Source organism: Capra hircus, chromosome 9, assembly GCF_001704415.2.
Source record: "Capra hircus breed San Clemente chromosome 9, ASM170441v1, whole genome shotgun sequence".
Taxonomy (NCBI): Eukaryota; Metazoa; Chordata; class Mammalia; order Artiodactyla; family Bovidae; genus Capra; species Capra hircus.
Genome location: NC_030816.1, coordinates 16,036,802 through 16,059,948, shown reverse-complemented (window position 1 = coordinate 16,059,948; position 23,147 = coordinate 16,036,802).

Below are 23,147 nucleotides of genomic sequence, written 5' to 3'. Positions count from 1 at the left end.
GGTTTCTTAAGCTACAAATACTGACCCCATTGTAAATGTAATTGGGAAACAAACTCTTGAGGACAACAATACTAAATTGTTAAAGAACATAAAAATCCACACAGATTTGAGAGGAGAACATAGGGATTTATCACAGTAAAATACTCCGAGAATTATTAGGTGAGTTTCAGAGTGGTACAGTGCCCTGAAAGCGCATGCCAGAACTATGGGTGAAATTACGACTCTGGGGATGGCAAAGCCAAGAAGGGGCACATTAAAGTGGAGTCAGGCAGGACCAAAGCAGACGAAGTCTGAGTTAGATGTTGTTCTGATGAAGAGTAGCTCCTGGGTAGGATTAATCAAGCCAAAACATATTGGAGAAGAAATATTTGGCAACCTAGGTTTTGGCAGTCCTGTAATCTCACTATACCACTGTTAGCAGCTACAAATAATCTGGATGAATAGGGTAGAAATAAAAAGAATAAATTAAAAAGAAAAAAAGTGAACAGATCAAGCAAACAGTATTAGAAAAAAGGCAAATAAATGCTTAAGAAATTGATTAAAAATTCAGTTGAGATTCTCTGAAGATGCAACCAAACAGTAGAGATAAGTGAAACTAGAGACAAATATTCTACAACTACAGAAAAAGATTCATGGGAAAATAATGTTACGTGAGATCTGGAACATTTAAATACTAAGTACAATGTCCTAAAGAATAGGCCCCAAGAGGTACAGGTTTCAGAATTATCAGAAGGGTCTTCAGTTGAGAAATCTATTAAAAGTGATTCTCAGGCAGGTACCAGGCAAATCTTCCCTAGCAACAAGTCTCTGGAATTAGGGAGTTCATATTAAAAGGAAAAAACAGGTACAGGTCTGAAAATGCCTGCTGACAAGACATCAGATGACTGTAGCTCTGAACAGAGTCCACACTCATTAAGCTCTGGAGTACCAGAAGCATATGATTCAAAAAGAAAATGAAAATTGAAAGAGTTTAAATACTCAGAAGGTAAGGAAAAACACCTCAAATGAGAACTATGGGTCAAGGTTGCCACCATAATAGCTTCTAAGCTTGGAGAAAAAAATACAGAGTACATGGATACATGTGTAGGCATGTGTGCTAAGCCGCTCTGTTATGTCCAGCTCTTTGCAACCCCACAGACTATATAGCCTGCCAGGCTCCTCTGTCCATGGGACTCTCCAGGCAAGAGTACCGGTGTGGGTCACCATGCCCTCCTCCAGGGGATCTTCCCAACCCAGGGATAAAACCCGTTTCTCTTAAGTCTCCTGCATTGGCAGATGGGTTCTCTACCACCAGCACCACCTGGGAAGCCCACATGTATACATTCCACTCCCCAATTCTGGCCATGGGACTGTGACAAAATTACAATATTGTCTCTTGCTAGAAGAGATCTTAGGCTTTCATGTTTCCCATTTGAGGATTTGAAAGAACTAAGGGTGGACAGGAACTGCAGGAAGTCCAAACAGAGTAAAATGTAACTTTCTTCTCTCAAATACTACTTAGACTTTGGCAACACTAAGTGAAAGGCCCTGGAGACACACTTTTGCTTGGGATCATGCTCTAGGAGATGGGAGTTGGCCCATTTTCTAAACTGAGTGAATGAGGGCTTGGTGCTCAGATGATTTTTTATTCTGTTAACTATTTGAACACTTATGGAGACTTAACTCTTACAACGCTTACATGTTTTTTGGTGAAGAAAAACTAGCCACAGATGCTAAAGAAAACCTGACTCAACCCAGGAACCAGAGAGAGAATAAAAAATTGGGGGAGACTTAAGGTCCTTTGATTTTACACTAACTTCAGCAATATAATTTGACCCAAAACTTTATGTCTCCAGAATCTCCCTGAAAATGTTATGCAGAGAAGGCAATCATATTCAATTTGGGGACATCTGTGTTGATAACACTCATTGTAGTTGCCAGAGTATCTTTTATTTATTAATTTTTTTTTTTACTTTTTAGCTATATTGCACAGCATCCAGAATCTTAGCTCCCCAATCAGAGATCAAACCCGCACCCCTAGCAGTGGAAGCATGGAATCTTAACCACCAGGCTGCCAGCGAAATCTCGACCATAGTCTTAATGGTTAAGACATTAAAACTTAATGATTTTAACCCAATGGGTTAAAAACAACAAAAACAGTACCTCCATGAGTTCAGTTCAGTTCAGTTCAGTTGCTCAGTCGTGTCCGACTCTTTGCGACCCCTTGAATTGCAGCATGCCAGGCCTCCCTGTCCATCACCAACTCCCGGAGTTTATTCAAACTCATGTGCATCGAGTCAGTGATGCCATCCAGCCATCTCATCCTCTGTCGTCCCCTTCTCCTCCTGCCCCCAATCCCTCCCAGTGTCAGAGTCTTTTCCAATGAGTTAACTCTTTGCATGAGGTGGCCAAAATATCGGAGTTTCAGCTTTAGCATCAGTCCTTCCAAAGAACACCCAGGACTGATCTCCTTTAGAATGGACTGGTTGGATCTCCCTGCAGTCCAAGGGACTCTCAAGAGTCTTCTCCAACACCACAGTTCAAAAGCATAAATTCTTCGGCACTCAGCTTTCTTCACAGTCCAACTCTCACATCCATACATGACTACTGGAAAAACCATAGCCTTGACTAGACAGACCTTAGTTGGCAAAGTAATGTCTCTGCTTTTCAATATGCTATCTAGGTTGGTCATAACTTTCCTGCCAAGGAGTAAGCGTCTTTTTAATTTCATAGCTGCAGTCATCATCTGCAGTGATTTTGGAGCCCCCAAAAATAAAGTCTGACACTGTTTCCACTGTTTCCCCATCTATTTCCCCTGAAGTGATGGGACCAGAAGCCATAATCTTCGTTTTTTGAATGTTGAGCTTTAAGCCAACTTTTTCACTCTCCTCTTTCACTTTCATCAAGAGGCTTTTTAGCTCCTCTTCACTTTCTGCCATAAGGGTGGTGTCATCTGCATATCTGAGGTTACTGATATTTCTCCCAGCAATCTTCATGGAATGTGGCAAATAGAGAATGGGGAGAACTTAGTATACCCGACTGACACGTTTGGGAACAAGAACCAGACAAAGAGAGCTGAGATCCTTCTCCTCCTCGCCTCCTTTTTGGGAACAATTTATTTACAAAGAGTACACATTATCCTCTCTCCTTAACACAACTGAACCATTACATCTCTGCCCCAGGGGAGGAGGCCTGCCAGAGTCCAGACAAGCCTGTGGGTTGGAAAGTTTGGATATTTACGGGATTCAATATTTATGGGGTTCAGTATTTTTGCTACATACCCAAGATGAGTGTCCCAGCAGCTCTGGCAATAATAAAACATTTAGATTCTCCCTGGCTAGACTTCTTTGTCTGTCCCAACTGAATCAGAGTTAAAAGGAAAGACTCAGATGGAGGTTACACACTGCTTGCCTCCAAATTCTAGATCTCTCTGATTCTAAATGTTGAACCAGCATCGTAATGCCTCACATCAGACAGGTCTGGTATTCATCTGACCCAAGTAGGTATTTCAATGTGACCCTTGAAACAGCATAATCACAGCAGCAATAGGGAAAAGTTACTGTATAAGCATGGATAAGATTTAGTGATAGGTTGGCGCCATTTTACTATAATTACGATTGGATAAAATTGTATAAGCCTCCCAGGTGGTGCTTAGTAGTAAAGAATCCGCCGGCAAATATAGGCGATGCAGGTTCAATCCCTGGATTCGGAAGATCCCATGGAAGAAGGCATGGCAACCCACTACAGTATTCTTGCCTGGAGAATACCAAGGATAAAGGAGCCTGGCCAGCTGCAGTCTATGGGGTCGCAAAGAGTCAGACAAGACTAAGTAACTAAGCAGTAGCAGCAAAATTGCATAACTGAGATATGTGATCGTGACCCCTAGAACAGCATAATCATAGCAGCAATAAGGAAAGTTACTGTGTAAACATGGATGGGTTTAGTGATAGGTTGGTACCAGTTGGACCCAACCAAACTCCTGCCTGGCCACACCACTATCAGCATCAGTGGCACATGACTATGGACAGAGAATGTAAGCTTTCTGATTCAAACCCTTTGCTTACATTCATCAAAGAACATAAAAAGGACATCTAAATGCATGGTCCACAAAAACAGAGTAGAATTTCTGTTTCCTGAATTCTCTCACTCCCCCCAAGGTTTCCAGAAACTCTCAGTCACTAAATTCCCAATGTTTTAACCCAAAGATTTTTTTTTTTTCTGCCTCCTCTTGTGTCTAGTTCTTCTTCTCTATCTGGATGCGGGGCTTCCCGCATGCATCAGTGGTAAGGAATCGGCCTGCAAATGCTAGACACCCAGGTTCAATCCCTGGGTTGGGAAGATCCCCTGGAGAAGGAAATGGCAACCCTGTCCAGTATTCTTGCCTGGGAAATCTCATGGCTAGAGGAGCCTGTAGGGCTCTAGTCCATGGGATAGCAAGAGTCAGGCATGACTGAGTGACGAAACAACATCTGATGCTCCTGAAATTTTTCAACAGACTTTGACATCCTGAAGGATGTCATCTTAAATGTCCATGACTTTTCTCCTTAAGAATCAGCCCACCGATTTTATCCTTTCCATTTCTGCTCCTGTTCTCATTACTTGGCTTCACAAACAACCTAAAATCCTTACTGGAAATGCCAGGATCTCTTTGGCAAGTGGTTGAGGGGAAGAGGCTAAGTGAACAAGGCAGAATCCTCTTCAGGGGAAATTAAAGAGGTATAACTGAAAACACAATTTTTCTGCTGCTGCTTAGTCACTCAGTTGTGTCCAACTCTTTGCAACCCTATGGACTGTAGCCCACCAGGCTCCTCTGTCCATGGGAGACAGAAGTAAGAATACTGGAGTGGGTTGCTATGTCCTCCTCTAGGTGGTCTTCTCAACTCAGGGATCGAACCCATGTCTCTTGCATCTCCTGCATTAGCAAGCAGATTCTTTACTACTAGCACCACCTGGGAAACTTATACAATTTTATCCAATCATAATTGCAATAACAAACATAATTAAGGTTTATTATATGCAAGAACCACTATTACATGGACTATTTCTCTTGATGTACCAGTTCTTTGAGACAGTTGCTAATACTATTTCTGTTTTTGAGAGAAGGGTACTAAGTCTTAAGGGTACTAAGGATATGAAGGTTTGGGCATTAAGCACTGCCCAGGGTCATGAAGCTAAAAAAAAGAGAAGCCAAACCTGTAAGCTGGGTCTGCTGACCTGGGGACCCTTAACCTTCTCACATCTTGCATAATCCCTGACAGCTTTTCTCTTCTCTTCCCATTACCTTCCCCATGAATTCCAATTTTTTTCAACATTTTCAGTGCAAAATAACAGGAGTCTGAAAGTGTTTGGAGCAACACACGGTATATGAAAGCATGGACATGGTGCCAGCACGTTGTCTGCCCTGGAGTAATATTTGCTCATTAGATTTATAATGTGTGTGTCAGTTGCTCAGTCATGTCCAGCTCTTTGTGACCCCATGGACTACAACCTCCCAGGCTCCTCTGTCCATGGATTTCCCCAGGCAAGAATACTGGAGTGGAGTGCCATTCCCTTCTTCAGAGGATCTTCCAAACCCAGGGATGGAACTCTGATCTCCTGCATTGCAGGCAGACTTTAACGTCTGAGCCACCAGGGAAGTCTTTGACTTAAAATATTTAAAGCAAAAGCAAATACCTCCATCCAGTTCTTAAACTCCAAATCAGTTGCCTCCAGTTTTCTTTCTGCTATAAAGTACATCATTTCCCAATCCTTCTATCCCAAGGTCATGACATCAATCTGGAGTCCACTCTCACAGAATCTGTTGTTGGTGTTTCCTACTGATTTTTTTTTTAAGAATGCGCCTCTTATCAATCTTTTCAGGACCCCCTAGTCATGCCTAGTCTAGACTCCCATCAATTTAGATCAAGAAGCACCATGGTAGCACCTTAATTGGATTCCTGTTTCTAGTTTCCCAGTTACAATAGATTTGACACATTACATTATCAGCTTTACACCAACACTTCAATGGCTCACCATCGCCTTTAGACTAAATTTTTCATCATTTTGTCACAATCTGGCACCTACATCTCAAATCTAATATCCTACTGACCCCCAGATCAAAGACTCAGCTACAAGCTGCCTTGCTCATATTTCTCTGAAGGTATGCTTATATTTCTTTCTCCTAAGTGAAATGCACATTATCGTTAATAAACAAAAATGGGTATATCCTTACTCACAATTAGAGATACATTAGTTAAAACAATGAAATACAATTTTAAGCCAGCAGATAGACAAAGACAAAATTAAAAGGTTGATAACATTCAGTGTTAATAAGGAGGTGAGGAAAAAGGCACTCTAATTCACTGACAACACAAATTACTTCAGTGTTTGGAGGCTATTACTAGCCTCAAAACTTAAGGGCATTCACAAAATGCCCTTAAAGGGCACTCTCTCAAAAACTTAAAAGGCATCTGTTATAATTCTTGTGCTATAAATCTAACACAATTAGATTATATGCCTATATATATATATTATATATATATATATAGGCACACACAAACACACAAAAAGAGGGCATCAGAGGGCAGACACACTGAAACCATACTCACAGAAAACTAGTCAATCTAATCACACTAGAACCACAGCCTTGTCTAACTCAATGAAACTGAGCCATGCCTGCGGGGCAACCCAAGATGGGCGGGTCATGGTGGAGAGGTCTGACAGAATGTGGTCCACTGGAGAAGGGAATGGCAAACCACTTCAGTATTCTTGCCTTGAGAACCCCATGAACAGTATGAAAAGGCAAAATAATAGGATACTGAAAGAGGAACTCCCAGGTCAGCAGGTGCCCAATACGCTACTGGAGATCAGCGGAGAAATAACTCCAAAAAGAATGAAGAGATGGAGCCAAAGCAAAAACAGTACCTAGCTGTGGATGTGACTGGTGATAGAAGCAAGGTCCGATGCTGTAAAGAGAAATATTGCATAGGAACCTGGAATGTCAGGTCCATGAATCAAGGCAAATTGGAAGTGGTCAAACAAGAGATAGCAAGAGTGACTGTCGACAGTCTAGGAATCAGCGAACTAAAATGGACTGGAATGGGTGAATTTAACTCAGATGACCGTTATATCCACTACTGCGGGCAGGAATCCCTCAGAAGAAATGGAGCAGCCATCATGGTCAACAAAAGAGTCTGAAATGCAGTACTTGGATGCAATCTCAAAAATGACAGATTGATCTCTGTTCGTCTCCAAGGCAAACCATTCAGTATCACAGTAATCCAAGTCTATGCCCCAACCAGTAATGCTGAAGAAGCTGAAGCTGAACGGTTCTATGAAGACCTACAAGACAGGAAGCCAAAAAAGATGTCCTTTTCATTATAGAGGACTGGAATGCAAAAGTAAGAAGTCAAGAAACACCTGGAGTAACAGGCAAATTTGGCCTTGGAATACGGAATGAAGCAGGGCAAAGACTGATAGAGTTTTGCCAAGAAAATGCACTGGTCATAGCAAACACCCTCTTCCAACAACACAAGAGAAGACTCTACACATGGACATCATCAGATGGTCAACACTGAAATCAGATTGATTATATTCTTTGCAGCCAAAGATGGAGAAGCTCTATACAGTCAACAAAAACAAGACCAGGAGCTGACTGTGGCTCCGATCAGAAACTTCTTATTACCAAATTCAAACTTAAATTGAAGAAAGTAGGGAAAACCGCTAGACCATTCAAGAATGACCGAAATCAAATCCCTTATGATTATACAGTGGAAGTGAGAAATAGATTTAAGGGCCTAGATCTGATAGATAGAGTGCCTGATGAGCTATGGAATGAGGTTTGTGACACTGTACAGGAGACAAGGATCAAGACCATCCCCATGGAAAAGAAATGCAAAAAAGCAAAATGGCTGTCTGGGGAGGCCTTACAAATAGCTGTGAAAAGAAGAGAGGTGAAAAGCAAAGGAGAAAAGGAAAGATATAAGCATCTGAATGCAGAGTTCCAAAGAATAGCAAGAAAAGATAAGAAAGTCTTCCTCAGCGATCAATGCAAAGAAATAGAGGAAAACAACAGAATGGGAAAAACTAGAGATCTCTTCAAGAAAATTAGAGATACCAAGGGAACATTTCATGCAAAGATGGGCTCGATAAAGGACAGAAATGGTATGGACCTAACAGAAGCAGAAGATATTAAGAAGAGGTAGCAAGAATACATGGAAGAACTGTACAAAAAAGATCTTCATGATCCAGATAACCACGATGGTGTGATCACTCATCTAGAGCCAGACATCCTGGAATGAGAAGTCAAGTGGGCCTTAGAAAGCATCACTATGAACAAAGCTAGTGGAGGTGATGGAATTCCAGTTGAGCTATTTCAAATCCTGAAAGATGATGCTGTGAAAGTGCTGCACTCAATATGCCAGCAAATTTGGAAAACTCAGCAGTGGCCACAGGACTGGAAAAGGTCAGTTTTCATTCCAATCCCAAAGAAAGGCAATGCCAAAGAATGCCCAGACTACTGCACAACTGCACTCATCTAACATGCTAGTAAAGTAATGCTCAAAATTCTCCAAGCCAGACTTCAGCAATATGTGAACTGTGAACTTCCAGATGTTCAAGCTGGTTTTAGAAAAGGCAGAGGAACCAGACATCAAATTGCCAACATCCACTGGCTCATGGAAAAAGCAAGAGAGTTCCAGAAAAACATCTATTTCTGCTTTATTGACTATGCCAAAGCCTTGATCCACTGTGTGGATCACAATCAACTGTGGAAATTTCAGAAAGAGATGGGAATACCAGACCACCTGATCTGCCTCTTGAGAAATCTGTATGCAGGTCAGGAAGCAACAGTTAGAACTGGACATGGAACAACAGACTGGTTCCAAATAGGAAAAGGAGTATGTCAAGGCTGTATATTGTCACCCTGCTTATTTAACTTCCATGCAGAGTACATCATGAGAAACGCTGGACTGGAAGAAACACAAGCTGGAATCAAGATTTCTGGGAGAAATATCAATAACCTCAAATATCCAGAAGATACCACCCTTATGGCAGAAAGTGAAGAGGAACTAAAAAGCCTCTTGATGAAAGTGAAAGAGGAGAGTGAAAAAGCTGGCTTAAATCTCAACATTCAGAAAACTAAGATCATGGTATCCGGTCCCATCACTTCATGGGAAATAGATGGGAAACAGTGGAAACAGTGCCAGACTTTATTTTTGGGGGGCTCCAAAATCACTGCAGATGGTGACTACAGCCATGAAATTAAAAGACGCTTACTCCTTGGAAGGAAAGTTATGACCAGCCTAGATAGCATATTGAAAAGCAGAGACATTACTTTGCCAACTAAGGTCTGTCTAGTCAAGGCTATAGTTTTTCCTGTGGTCACGTGTGGATGTGAGAGTTGGACTGTGAAGAAGGCTGAGCACCGAAGAATTGATGCTTTGGAACTGTGGTGTTGGAGAAGACTCTTGAGAGACCCTTGGACTGCAAGGAGATCCAGCCAATCCATTCTGAAGGAGATCACCCTGGGATTTCTTTGGAAGGAATGATGCTAAAGCTGAAACTCCACTACTTTGACTCATTGGAAAAGACTCTGATGCTGGGAGGGATTGGGGGCAGGAGGAGAAGGGGACGACAGAGGATGAGATGGCTGGATGGCACCACCGACTCGATGGACATGAGTCTGAGTGAACTCTGGGAGTTGGTGATGGACAGGGAGGCCTAGCATGCTGCGATTCATGAGATCACAAAGAGTCAGAAACGACTGAGCGACTGAACTGAACACAAACACACGAAAGTGAACGTGAAGTCACTCAGTCGTGTCTGACTCTTTGTGACCCCATGGACTGGAGCCTACCAGGCTCCTCTGTCCATGGAATTTTCCAGGCAAGAGTACTGGAGTGGGTTGCCATTTCCTTCTCCAAGGGAATCTTCCTGACCCAGGGATCAAATCCAGGTCGCCTGCATTGCAGGCAGACACTTTACCATCTGAGCCACCTGGGAAGCCTGCACACATACATATATACAAATTTACTTACTATTAAAAATATTACCTAGGAAACAATCCAGAGGTCAAATAACAAATAAGTTACCAGTTAAATGGGGTTTCTCTAGTAGCTCAGCTGGTAAAAAATCTGTCTGCAATGCAGGAGACCCTGGTTCAATTCATGGATTGGAAAGATCCCCTGGAGAAGGGATAGGCTACCCAATGCAGTATTCTTGCCTGGAAAATTCCATAGACAGAGGAGCCTGGCAGACTACAGTCCATGGGGTCACAAAGAGTCGGACACAACTAAGAGACTTTCACTTCACTCACCAACTAAATAAACTGTGATGCATCTACACAATGGTACACTGCACTTTTGGAAACTAACAAATACATATAATTGACCTATATGTGCTAATATGGGAAATTATTTATGATGCATGGTTAAGTAAAAAGAAAAAGTTGCTGCAATACCATCAATGAATCCCAAGGGAATTATGCGACATTAAAAAAAAATCGCAAAAGTTTAAAACTATCAGTCAATTCAGTTCAGTTCAGTCACTCAGTCGTGTCTGACTCTTTGCAATTCCATGAACTACAGCATGCCAGGCCTCCCTGTCCATCACCAACTCCCAGAGTTCACTCAGACTCATGTGCATCGAGTCAGTGATGCCATCCAGCCATCTCATCCTCTGTCGTCCCCTTCTCCTCCTGCCCTCAATCCCTCCCAGCATCATAGTATTTTCCAATAAGTCAACTCTTCGCATGAGGAGGCCAAAGTAGTGGAGTTTCAGCTTTAGCATCATTCCTTCCAAAGAAATCCCAGGGCTGATCTCCTTCAGAATGGACTGGTTGGATCTCCTTGCAGCCCACTATATACAACTCTATTTATAGAACATTTATTAAATAACAAAATTATAGAGATGAGCAGGTTAGTGATTGCCAAAGATGAGAGACTGAGGTTGCAAGTGTAACGGGACATGGGAGCCTTGTGGTGACAGAAAGTTCTGTACTATGTTTCTGGTGGTAACTACAAGTAGCTGCATTTGTGATTGAATTGCATTGAAGTACACATCCAAACACACTCACACGTAAATGGTTGCATATACAGCTAGCAAAGTCTGAATAAACTCTGCAGACGGTACCAATATCAATTTTCTGGTTTTGACACTGTACTACAGATGATAACATCGGGGAGGAGTAAGTGAAGGGTGCATGGGACCTTCATGTACATATCTTTGCCATTTCTTGTGAATATATAATTATGCCAAAATATAAAAAATTTTAATAAATATGCAGGCACTCTTTCTGTGCTCACAGCTGTGCAAGTCTTACTAGAATGGAAGGCTGAATATTGTTAGTACATTAAGAGGGAGATCATTTTTTATGTAAAGACCGTTAGAATTGTAGAGCTTACTAATATAATCTTCTAATCTCTTAATAAATTTTTTGTAAACAAAAATAAAAAGAACGATTTGCAAATAGATGAGTGGTTATATCTCATTGGTGTAAAATATATGAATATTTATGTATAAAAATATCAGGGAATACCCTCAGCTAGGTCTTAACACTGGCTACCTCTAGGCAATGTGTGAGGAAGAGCTGGGAATAAGAAGGGGGAATTTTTTTATGTTATCCACTTCTGTATTATTTAACTTTCTTTTGTATTACCATGTATTTCTTCTATGATCTGAATATCATGAATTTCTTCTATTGATCAGGAGGATAATGGTTAGGAAGAAACTTAAAGGGAAAAGTAAGGGGAAAGAAGGAATTTCTTCCTCGGAACCTTTGTTCATCCCATTTCTTCAAGGCTCAACAGAGGGCCTGAGGTCTCAACAGAACTCTGAACTCCAGAAGTATTTTAGTTATTGTCTACGCTATGGATTTGGGATTTAGAAAAGTCTTGCTGAAAATATTAGACCCTGGAATAGGTAGGTCTCAAGAAATATTTATCATGGCAATAGTAATACTTCATATTTCCTAAAAATGGATTGCTCACAAATTACCTGCACCACATTATCTACCATAGAGAGAACAACAAAGAAGATACTAATTTGAAAAACATGGACCTTACTTAAGTAATGAGTTTTATATTAAGTTTTAGTCTTAAACTTCTGAGTCTATTAGTCATTCAAAAGAAAACAAAATGCAATCTTAAAGAATTATTCAGGTGTAATACAGAAACATTTTAGGGTTATTTGAACACTGCTGCTTCTTTTAGGAAAACAATGCTGTTTTAAAAATTAAAACCCAGATTAACACCTAAAAAGGGACTCTTGTCTAGCCATACCAATCCACTTACCTTATGATTTCTTGCAAAAGCCTGCCCTGCACTCTTGTGGTAGCTTCTGTCCTATGCAACAAACAGAGGAAAATTAATCCAAACCGTGTAGATCAGGCATTCAGGCGTCCTGTATCTTTCACTGATGTTAGGGAAGAGATGGGACTGGCTTAATGTCAGTAGCAGTACACACCTCCAAGAGCTAGTCTGAAGTACCTGAATCTAGACCTAGTTTGCATTCTATGTTGATAGTTGTACGCTTAATGATGTCACGTGATAATATTTGGATACTTATCATTCACTTGGAAAAGCTGAAAGAAATGGATAAGATATATTAATTTTTTTTTCATTGAGGGCTAGAAATTAATTTTATAAAAATACCAAGAAAAAATGTATACATACCTGCATTTTAGTATACTCCAAACAGTTATTATATACATGCCACTATCTCAAAGATATGACAAAATGTCATCTCAGTTATTAGAGTATATAGATAGAGAAGATTTGGTTTTATTCAGATGCAAGATAAAATCAAGAAAAGCTTTAGGGATTTTCTGTTGATTTTCCAACAACAAAAGAAGCTGTGTTTTGTGCACCATCTAGAGGAAATATGTAAAATTTATAATGAACATAGTATTGGTAATAGAAGCTGAGTGAACAATGTCATCATTGAAATTATACATAGATAATATTTTCATCTACCTGAGATGATTTTCAGGTATTCCTACGGAAATATGACTTCCAATCTTATCAAGATGAAGTAGATGCCAGTTGAAGTCTAGCATAGTCATTTTTGCAGTTACTAAAAATGTTTTCTTGAACATAATTTAAACTAATTTCCCTTACATGTGTGTCTGCTCTGTTGCTCAGTCATGTCCAACTCTTTGCAACCCCCTGGACTATAGCTCGCTGGGCTCCTCCGTCCATGGGGTTATTCAGGCAAGAATACTGCAGTAGGTTGCCATTTCCTACTCCAAGGGATCTTCCCACCCCAGGAATCAAACCCGCGTCTCTTGCATCTTGTGCACTGGCAGATTCTTTACCCCTGAACCACCTAGGCAAATTCCTAGTTTCCCTTAATAAATTGGAAAGCCGACAGCTAGATTTTCTTCGAACATTAAACCAAAGTCTATTATTTATTTAAAATTAAATGGGAGGGGGGTTCAGGATTGGGAACTCATGTACAACCGTGGCTGAGTCATGTCAATGTATGGCAAAACCAACACCAGTATTGTAAAGCAAAATAAACTAAAAATAAAAATTTAAAAAAAAAAACAAGAAAAGAAAAATTTTAATGTAACACTTATGTTACCAACAAAAAGTTTAAAATACAAGGAAAAACCTTCCTCTCTTTTATTCTCCATACCAAAAAAGAGAAGGAAAAAGAATTTAATTTCATCACCAAACATTTTTATCAAATATCTTTCTGGGTCTCATAGCCTCTATATAGCAGAATTTGTTAAATTAAAAATTAAATAATAAACTAAATAAATTGTCTAATTATAATATTTATATAAATTAATTATATTATATTAATATATTTAACTAATTAAATATATACTATATATTTTATAAAATAAATTATTTAATTATAAATTACAAATTTATTATAAATTAAATAATAAATTAAAATTAATTAAAATTAATGTTACATTACTTTCTATGGGTAAACAGTTTAAATATTCAACTGTGTCTTTCTGGCATATATTCAACTTATTTTTTAGGAAAAATTAATATTACTTATAAACACTTTTTTTTAATGAGAAAACGCTCCTTACTCTTACTATGTTATACTGAAAATACTTTATCAAGACTAAAACTCTATGTCTTCATCTCTTCTCACCATATACTCTCTCCCTAATTAGTCTCATTCAAAACTAAAAGTCTCAGTTAGTAGTTATATGCCACCCACTTCAGATTAATATCTGTAATATAGATCTTGGGCTTCCCTGGTGGTTCAGATAATAAAGAATCTGCCTGCAATGTGGGAGATCCCAGTTCAATCTCTGGGTCAGGAAAATCCCCTGGAGAAGGAAATGTTAACCATTCCAATATTCTTGCCTGGAGATTTCCATGGATAGAGGACTCTGGAGAGTTGGACACGACTGAGCGACTAACACTTTCACCTTTCCTTTCAATACAGAGCTTATATAATACATCTACATACTCAAAAACCAATTCGGCGATATTCCCTTGTATAAATGTACCGCATCTTTATCCATTTCACTGTGGATGGCTGCGCCCATGTCCTAGCTACTGAAAATAGTGCTGCGGTGAACACTAGGTGGCATTTGTCTTTTTGAACTATCATGTTCTTTGGATATAAGCCTAGGAGTGGATTGTTGGATCACGTTAGCTCTATTTTTAGTTTTGTAGGGAACCTCCATCCTGTTCTCCATAGTGCCTGTGCAAGAGTTCCCTTTTCTCCACACCCTCCCCAGCGTTTATGGTTTGCACATGGCCAGTAGGGACCTGTTGCATAGTGCAGGGAACGCAGCTCAGTGCTCTGTAGTGACCTAGGCGGCGGGAAGTGGGCGAGGGGAGGGCCACGAGGGAGGAGATACACGTATACATATAGATGATTCACCTTATTGTACAGCAGAAAGTAACACAACACTGTAAAGCAACCATACCCCAATTAAAAAAAAAAAAAAAAAGCCAGCTCAGCGTCTCTCTTTGCATATCTCAAGGACACTTCAACTCAACATGTTCGGAACCGCCACGTTCTTTCCCGCAAGCCTGCTTCTTTCGCAGCTCCCGTTTATTTAGGCTACTACAACGTGAAACTTGAAAGTCATCCTTAAAAACTACCTCTTCCCTGCTCTTCACTGCATTGTCCAGACCACTAAATAACTCTCAACTGCTGTCCATTTCCGCTTCTGCAGTCCTAGCTCAGAAAACCAACAGTTCTGAACTGGGCGACTGTCCTAACATCCGAATTTATCTCCCTTTGTAAATACTTTTGCTTCTTCTAGAACATACTTCCTCCTACTCCATTTTAATACAATCACCTCATTCTCAGCTATCCTCAGAATTTAACTCAAATTCACTTTCTCAGGGAACCTGCCCTTTAAGATTAGGCCACATCCTGGCTCTTATCTGCCTGCTTTGGCATCCTTACCAGCATAGAAAAACTCTCTGGTTCTGCTTATCATTATATTTTCAGTGCATGGAATAGAGTTAGTAAGCCCTCAATAATATTTCTTCAATGAACAAATAAACAAATGAAAAAAGCCATTTTTGTCTTCAGTCCAAAAAAAAAAATCAAGATGAAAGATAAGAGTACCTACATTTATCTCCTCTTTTTCCCAAGACTCAGTAAAAATAACACAGAGGTATACTTAAAAATAACTATACATGAACAATGAAAAAGAGGTCGAAAGCAGTGCACTCAACAAATGATTGCAACAAATTCTGGGGGGGGAGCAAATGGTGATGAACTAGTGAGTAATGAAGCAAATGAAGATGCTACAAGTATGCACACACAGTGGGCTGCAGTAGAAAGCTAATCTGCCCAGTGGAATCTAGATGCCTGAGTACACTGTATCAACTACAGTGGAAAGTAGAAGTGAGGCCTGGCCAAAAAAGTGAAGCAATTCATTGAAAGTCTTTAAGGAAAACATGTTATGTCCCCGCACACCCTCCTCTCTCATCGAATGTCTTTCTCAAAAGGTCCAATGACCTAGCATTCACACTCATCCCAAAGGTGGGTAAAAAAAGAGAGAAAGAAAGGAGGAAGAGAATGAAAGGAGGAGGGACGAAAGGAAAGGAGAGGGAGGGAGGAAGGGAGGAAAAGAGAAACAATGAACAGGAAGAAGGGAAGTAGAGGGTGAGGGAGGGTGAGCAGGCAAGAAAAGAAGGAGTAAAGTAACCACTCCTCTCCATACAAATAGAATACAATGCTTGAGAAGAAGTAGGGCAGCTTGTGTGGGAGTTGCAACTCTGACATTTGAGTCCCAAATTATAACCTGCAGCTCCCCACCCACACACCTGAAAACAAAGCTTGTCAGGGCAGTGACCGCCTTTGACAAAAACTCACTCAGCTGCTATAAATGGACAAGCAAGAACCACCAAATATCTGAAGGAAAAAAAAACCCTGTACTATGAATGAGAAAGATCAAAATAAGCAAAAAATGACTCTAGGAAAAACAGGGGCAATTCATCAACAAGTGGATTAAAACAAAAAAAAACTTCTTATTACATCCTAAGAAACATTCGATAAGATATCATATCTATTGCATTTTTAACAAATAAAAAACAAAGACAGGATGCTATTAAAACTCAAATAAAAGAAAGCAAATGTGTTACAATATACGTCAAGTTAAAATGCAAATACTAAAACTCTCCCAGTGTAGTTGAACTAAAAGACAAAAAATCAAAAAATGTAAAACAAAACAGATAATTATTCCCAAATGCCCAACATTAGAAAGAAAGAACAGAGATCATAGAAGAGATGTGATAATAATAAATACTAAAAATCATCCTAGAAGAGATCTCCTACAGCTCAAGTATTTCAGTGAAAGTCTGCAGAATGAAACACCCCATAATAGGGCTTCCTTGGTGCCTCAAATGGAAAAGACTCTTCCTCCAATGCAGAAGACCTGGATTTGATCACTGGGTTGGGAAAATCCCCTGGAGGAGGGCATGGCAATTCACTTCAGTATTCTTGCCTGAATCCCCATGGACAGAGGACCCTGGTGGGCTACAGTCCATGGGGTCACAAAGAGTCAGACACAACTGAGCGACAAAGCACATAATATGTCTGGCTCAATGACTAAAAGGAAGACGTTCAGAGTCATTTCATTTTGAAACCTCAAAGCAATAAATCAAGAGAATATACTTAAAACTCCCAGTGTGGAAATAAAAATAAGTTCCTTAAAAAGGGAACAAAACACAGACTGTCATCAATATTATCAGCCATACTAGATGATAGAAAACAGTGGATGAATGTTTAAAATTCTGAGGGAAAATGATTTTCCACCTAGAAGCTTATGTACAGCAAAATCATCCATGATACGTGAGGGCGGGAACAAGAAACACTTTCAGACGTGTATGCAATCAGAAAGGTTAGCCACCATGGTATTTTCTGATGAAATTCCTTTTAGGATATACATCAAGAAAAAAAAAAAGAAGAAGAAGAAGAAGGGATAAGCCAAGAAAAAGTAAAATGCCAGCAAAGAGCAGCTCCTACTCAGAAGGGCAATGACCGTAAACTGCAAGGCAACAGGGCACCAGAACAGCAAGTCATACTGGCTAGGCCCGGAGGATGATGGGAATCTCCAAGCAGGAGAATTTGGTGGGGGAAAAAAGCCCACAGCATCATAGAAAATATGATGGGCAGTCTCAACAGAATGTAAAATGTAATAAAGGCAAATGATTCAAGGGAAAAAAAATAATCAACTAGAAACTCTACAAGAAAGAAACAACTGTAAAAGGCAAGCTAAATACAAGACACTTCTTGACTCTTCAGTCAACAATATTTATATTTTACACAATCATTAATAACATTGTCTATTGACTTTTCTATTTCAGAATCAACTTATGGACAAAGTAGGAAAATACTGTGGTTATAGAGTACGATGTAAGGGGTGTGAACCTTGAAAAAAAATATAAGTTCAGTATCCAAAAGTGAAGGTGGAAGAGAAAGTAGAAAAACTTACTGTCCATGTTTACTGAGAGGAGTCAAAAGATACTCAGGATATACCTTGTAGATACTCTATATAGTTAGACAAACAAAAAATCAAGGTAGTGAAAAATCATACTACCTAAAAAACTAAGACCTTCCCAGGTGGCACTAGGGCGGAACCCGCCCGCCAATGCAGAAGACATTAAGAAATGTAGGTTCAATCCCTGGGTTAGGAAGATCCCCTGGAGGAAGGCATGGCAACCCACTCCAGTCTTCTTGCTTAGGGAATTTCATGGACAGAAGGGCCTGGCGGGCTACATACAGTCCATAGGGTCGCAAAGAGTCAGACACAACTGAAGTGACTTAGCATGCATGCATGCAAACTAAACTAAATATAACACAGTAAATTAGGCTTTTTTGAGAAAAATATATTGAGAAGCAGGGGAATACTGGAAAGCCTGCTAAAAACAAGCTAAATCCTAATGTATCATAGCAAGAAGTCAATAAAGAATAAGATGGATAAATCTAGCAATAGATATATAAGCAGATTTTAGACATATCTTAGAGAAGATGTATTAACTTTGTGAGGGCTAAAACAACCACAATACCTGTTTCCTCATCTGTAAAATAAGAACAATAATAGTACGTACTATTGTGAGGTGTTTATTGTGAAGATTAAATGAGTTAATACACATAAATCTCTTATCATCCCTTGGTGTCTTCAAGGTATTAGTTCTATAGCTTCCTCAGATACCAAAATCTGTGGATACCCAAGTCCCTTATGTAAAATAATGTGATTTTTGCGTATAACCTACCTCATCCTCATTTACACTTTAACTCAACTCTAGATTACTTAAAATATCTGATACAATGTGAAGGCCATGTGAATAGTTAAATGTGCATAACAAATTCAAATTTTGTTTTTTGGAGATTTTTGGAATTTTCTCTGAATATTTTGGATGTAGAATTGACTGAATCCATGGATCTTAACACACGAGTACAGAAAGACAACTGTATTGCCTAATATATTGTAAGCACCACATACAAATGTGTGTATGTATATTTGAGGCCTCTTGATGAGTAATACTGATGAATATGTGGAAGAGAGTCACAGGGCTTTTAATTACTTACCCTTCACATTATTTTAATTCTTTAAAAAAGAATTAGTAGTGCTCTGATAACAGAAAAAGTATTTGTTTATAATAACTTTCAAAATCATGATTTACCATTGATTAAGGTTAATTCCAAAGCTTAAAGGTGCCAAATTTGGATTTATATGAATTTTTAAGCTGTGCTGTAACAGTAGTAACTGCTGCTGCTGCTGCTAAGTCGCTTCAGTCGTGTCCGACTCTGTGCGACCCCATAGACGGCAGCCCAACAGGCTCCCCCATCCCTAGGATTTTCCAGGCCAGAACACTAGAGTGGGTTGCCATTTCCTTCTCCAGTGCATGCAAGTGAAAAGTGAAAGTGAAGTCTCTCAGTCGTGTCCAACTCTTTGCGACCCCATGGACTGTAGCCCACCATGCTCCTCCATCCATGGGATTTTCCAGGCAAGAGTACTGGAGTGGGTTGCTAGTGCCTTCTCCGTAACAGTAGTAAAGATCTCTATAAAGTCAAATCGAATTAAGGATCAACATGAGTGCAACTAACCCAAATTCTCATCCTTCTATGTATGATCTCCATGTAAAAATGTTTAGTTGCTCTCTTCCTCCTTGCTATGCACATGGACTGTTCCTTTCTTTTTCCCCTTCATTTCCTTTCATTCCTCCGCACCCCAAACCCCGCACCCCAAACCCCGCCCCCCGCCCCGCAACCTACCTACCCCTTTTTCTCTTTCATTGTCTTTGTCCTCTCTGTACTGGTGGCCCTGCCTCAGTTTTAGGATGTTAATGGCCTGTCTTATGGTGCTTACTTATTCCTCTTGGGATTATTTAATACTCAGTGGATTGGTGACCGTGGAAATAGTTATTTCAGAAATTAAAATGTATCCATCTCTATAATATAGTTATTGTAATACCTATTATAAATGCGATTTATTCTATATTATAACTCTGGAATGGTTTCTTGGCATCTCAGAAATGACCACACTTTTAAAATTTAAGAAAATAGCCTTTAAAAAGTGCTTAAATAAATTTGAACCACACTCTAAGAGTATTACAAAACTCTGTGAGTCATTGAAATATTCAGAGAAAGCATGTGACTTTAACATCATCTGCTGCAGCTGCTGAGTCACTTCAGTCGTGTCTGACTCTGTGCGACCCCATGGACGGCAGCCCACCAGGCTCCCCCGTCCCTGGGATTCTCCAAGCAAGAACACTGGAGTGGGTTGCCATTTTCTTCTCCAATGCATGAAAGTGAAAAGTGAAAGTGAAGTCGCTCAGTCGTGTCTGACTCTCAGCGACCCCATGGACTGCAGCCTACGAGGCTCCTCCACCCATGGGATTTTCCAGGCAAGAGTACTGGAGTGGAGTGCCATTGCCTTCTCCATTATCTAGACACTTAAAAAAATACCTACAAATAGAACCACTTGCTATGTATTCATGTTTTACCAATAGTTAATATAAAACTGATACTAACCAAGGGGAGAAAAATCTGATCCTAAGGAACACAACTCTCTGAAGCACTGTATTCAAAGAGGTAGTTTATTTTAAGAATGGGCAATTCTAGTGCTGTGATTGTGGAATTTAGGAAATTAATCATATTAAACACCATTTGGAGCTTTTGACAATGATATTCAGCTTTCTTTAATAGAAAATTTTTTTCTTACAAGAGAAAAACTAACAGGTGCATTTCCCGATCTCAGCAGTAACGCATTGTGAACAGCAGAGGGAGTCGAGGGCACAGGCGAGGCTGTGAGTGTCGGTGAGTGTAGTATCTCACCACCACAGCTGGTACTCTTGGCAGGCGTGCATAGGCAAAGCTTCTCACTGTGAGGGAGGATAAAGTATACTGACGGAAATAATCAAGAGATTTCCTTATTCTCAAAACTAGAATGAGAAATGCTAACTACTTTCAATGAAGTGCGTTTTTGCCAAATATTATTTCTTGGTAAAATATAGTTAGGAAAATATTTTGTCAATTTATTTTTTTTAATATTTTGGAAATACCACTTGCAAATTTCTCACCACCTCAATGACAGTCATCGTGTCATCAACCAGTGCAGAGTCTGGAATCCTCATATGAAGTCTTGCAACCCTTGGTGGGAAGTTCAGTTCAGTTCAGTCACTCAGCCGGGTCCAACTCTTTGCAACCCCATGGACTGCAGGACGTGAGGCCTCCCTGTCCATCACCAACTCCCGAAGTTTATTCAAACTCATGACCATTGAGTCAGTGATGCCATCCAACCATCTCATCCTCTGCCTTCCCTTTCTCCTCCTGCCTTCACTCTTTCCCAGCATCAGGGTCTTTTCAAATGAGTCAGTTCTTTGCCTCAGGTGGCCAAAGTATTGGAGATTCAGCTTCAGCATCAGTCCTTCCAATGAATATTCAGGACTGATGTCCTTTAGGATGGACTGGTTGGATCTCCTTGCAGTCCAAGGGATTCTCAAGAGTCTTCTTCAACAATGCAGTTCAAAAGCATCAGTTCTTCAGCTCTCAGCTCTCTTTATAGTCCAACTCTCACATCCATACATGACCACTGGAAAATCCATAGCTTTGACTATGTGGACCTTTGTGGGCAAAGTAATGTCTCTGCTTTTTAATATGCTATTTAGGTTGGTCATAATTTTTCTTTCAAGGAGCAAGCATCTTTTAATTTCTTGGCTGCAATCACCATCTGTAGTGATTTTGGAGCCCCAAAAAATAAAGTCTGACACTGTTTCCATTCCTTCCCCATCTATTTGCCATAAACTGATGGGACCAGATGCCATGATCTTAGTTTTCTGAATGTTGAGTTTTAAGCCAACATTTTCACTCTCCTCTTTCACTTTCATTAAGAGGCCCTTTAGTTCTTCTTCACTTTCTGCCATAAGGGTGGTGTCATCTGCATATCTGAGGTTATTGATATTTCTACTTGCAATCTTGATTTCAGCTTGTGCTTCATCCAGCCCAGCGTTTCTCATGATGTACTCTGCATAGAAGTTAAATAACCAGGGTGACAATATACAGCCTTGACGTACTCCTTTCCCAATTTGGAACCAATCTCTTGTTCCATGTCCAGTTCTAACTGTTGCTTCCTGACCTACATACAAATTTCTCAGGAGGCAGATCAGGCAGTCTGGTATTCCCATCTCTTTCAGAATTTTCCACAGTTTGCTGTGATCCACACAGTCAAAGGCTTTGGCATAATCAACAAAGCAGAAGTAGATGTTTTTCTGGAACTCTCTTGCTTTTCTGATGATCCAATAGATGTTGGCAATTTGATCTCTGGTTCCTCTGCCTTTTCTAAAACCAGCTTGAACATCTGGAAGTTCATGGTTCACATATTGCTGAAGCCTGGCTTGGAGAATTTTGAGCATTACTTTACTCGCATGTGAGATGAGTGCCATTGTGCGGTAGCCTGAGCATTCTTTCATATTGCCTTTCTTTGGGTTCGAAAACTGACCTTTTCCAGTCCTGTGGCCACTGTTGAGTTTTCCAAATTTGCTTGCATATTGTAGTATAGCACTTTCACAGCATCATCTTTCAGGATTTGAAATAGCTCGACTGGAATTCCAGCACCTCCACTAGCTTTGTTCATAGTGGTGCTTCCTAATGCCCACTTGACTTCTCATTCCAGGATGTCTGGCTCAAGGTGAGTGATCACACCATTGTGATTATCTGGGTCATTAAGATCTTTTTTTTGTATAGTTTTTTAATGTATTCTTACCACCTCTTCTTAATATCTTCTGCTTCTGTTAGGTCCATACCATTTATGTCCTTTATTAAGCCCATCTTTGCATGAAATGGTCCCTTGGTATCTCTGATTTTCTTGAAGAGATCTCTAGTCTTTCCTACTCTATTGTTTTCTTCTATTTCTTTCCATTGATCACTGAGGAAGTCTTTCTTATCTCTCCTTGCTGTTCTTTGGAACTCTGCATTCAAATGGGTATATCTTTCCTTTTCTCCTTTGCCTTTCACTTCTCTTCTTTTCACAGCTATTTGTAAGGCCTCCTCCGACAACCATTTTGTCTTTTTGCCTTTCTTTTCCTTGGGGATGGTCTTGATCCCTGTCTCCTGTACAATGTCATAGTTCATCAGGTACTCTATCAGATCTAATCCCTTGAATCTGTTTCTCACTTCCACTGTATAATCATAAGGGATTTGATTTAGGTCACACCTGAATGGTCTAGTGGTTTTCCCTACTTTCTTCAATT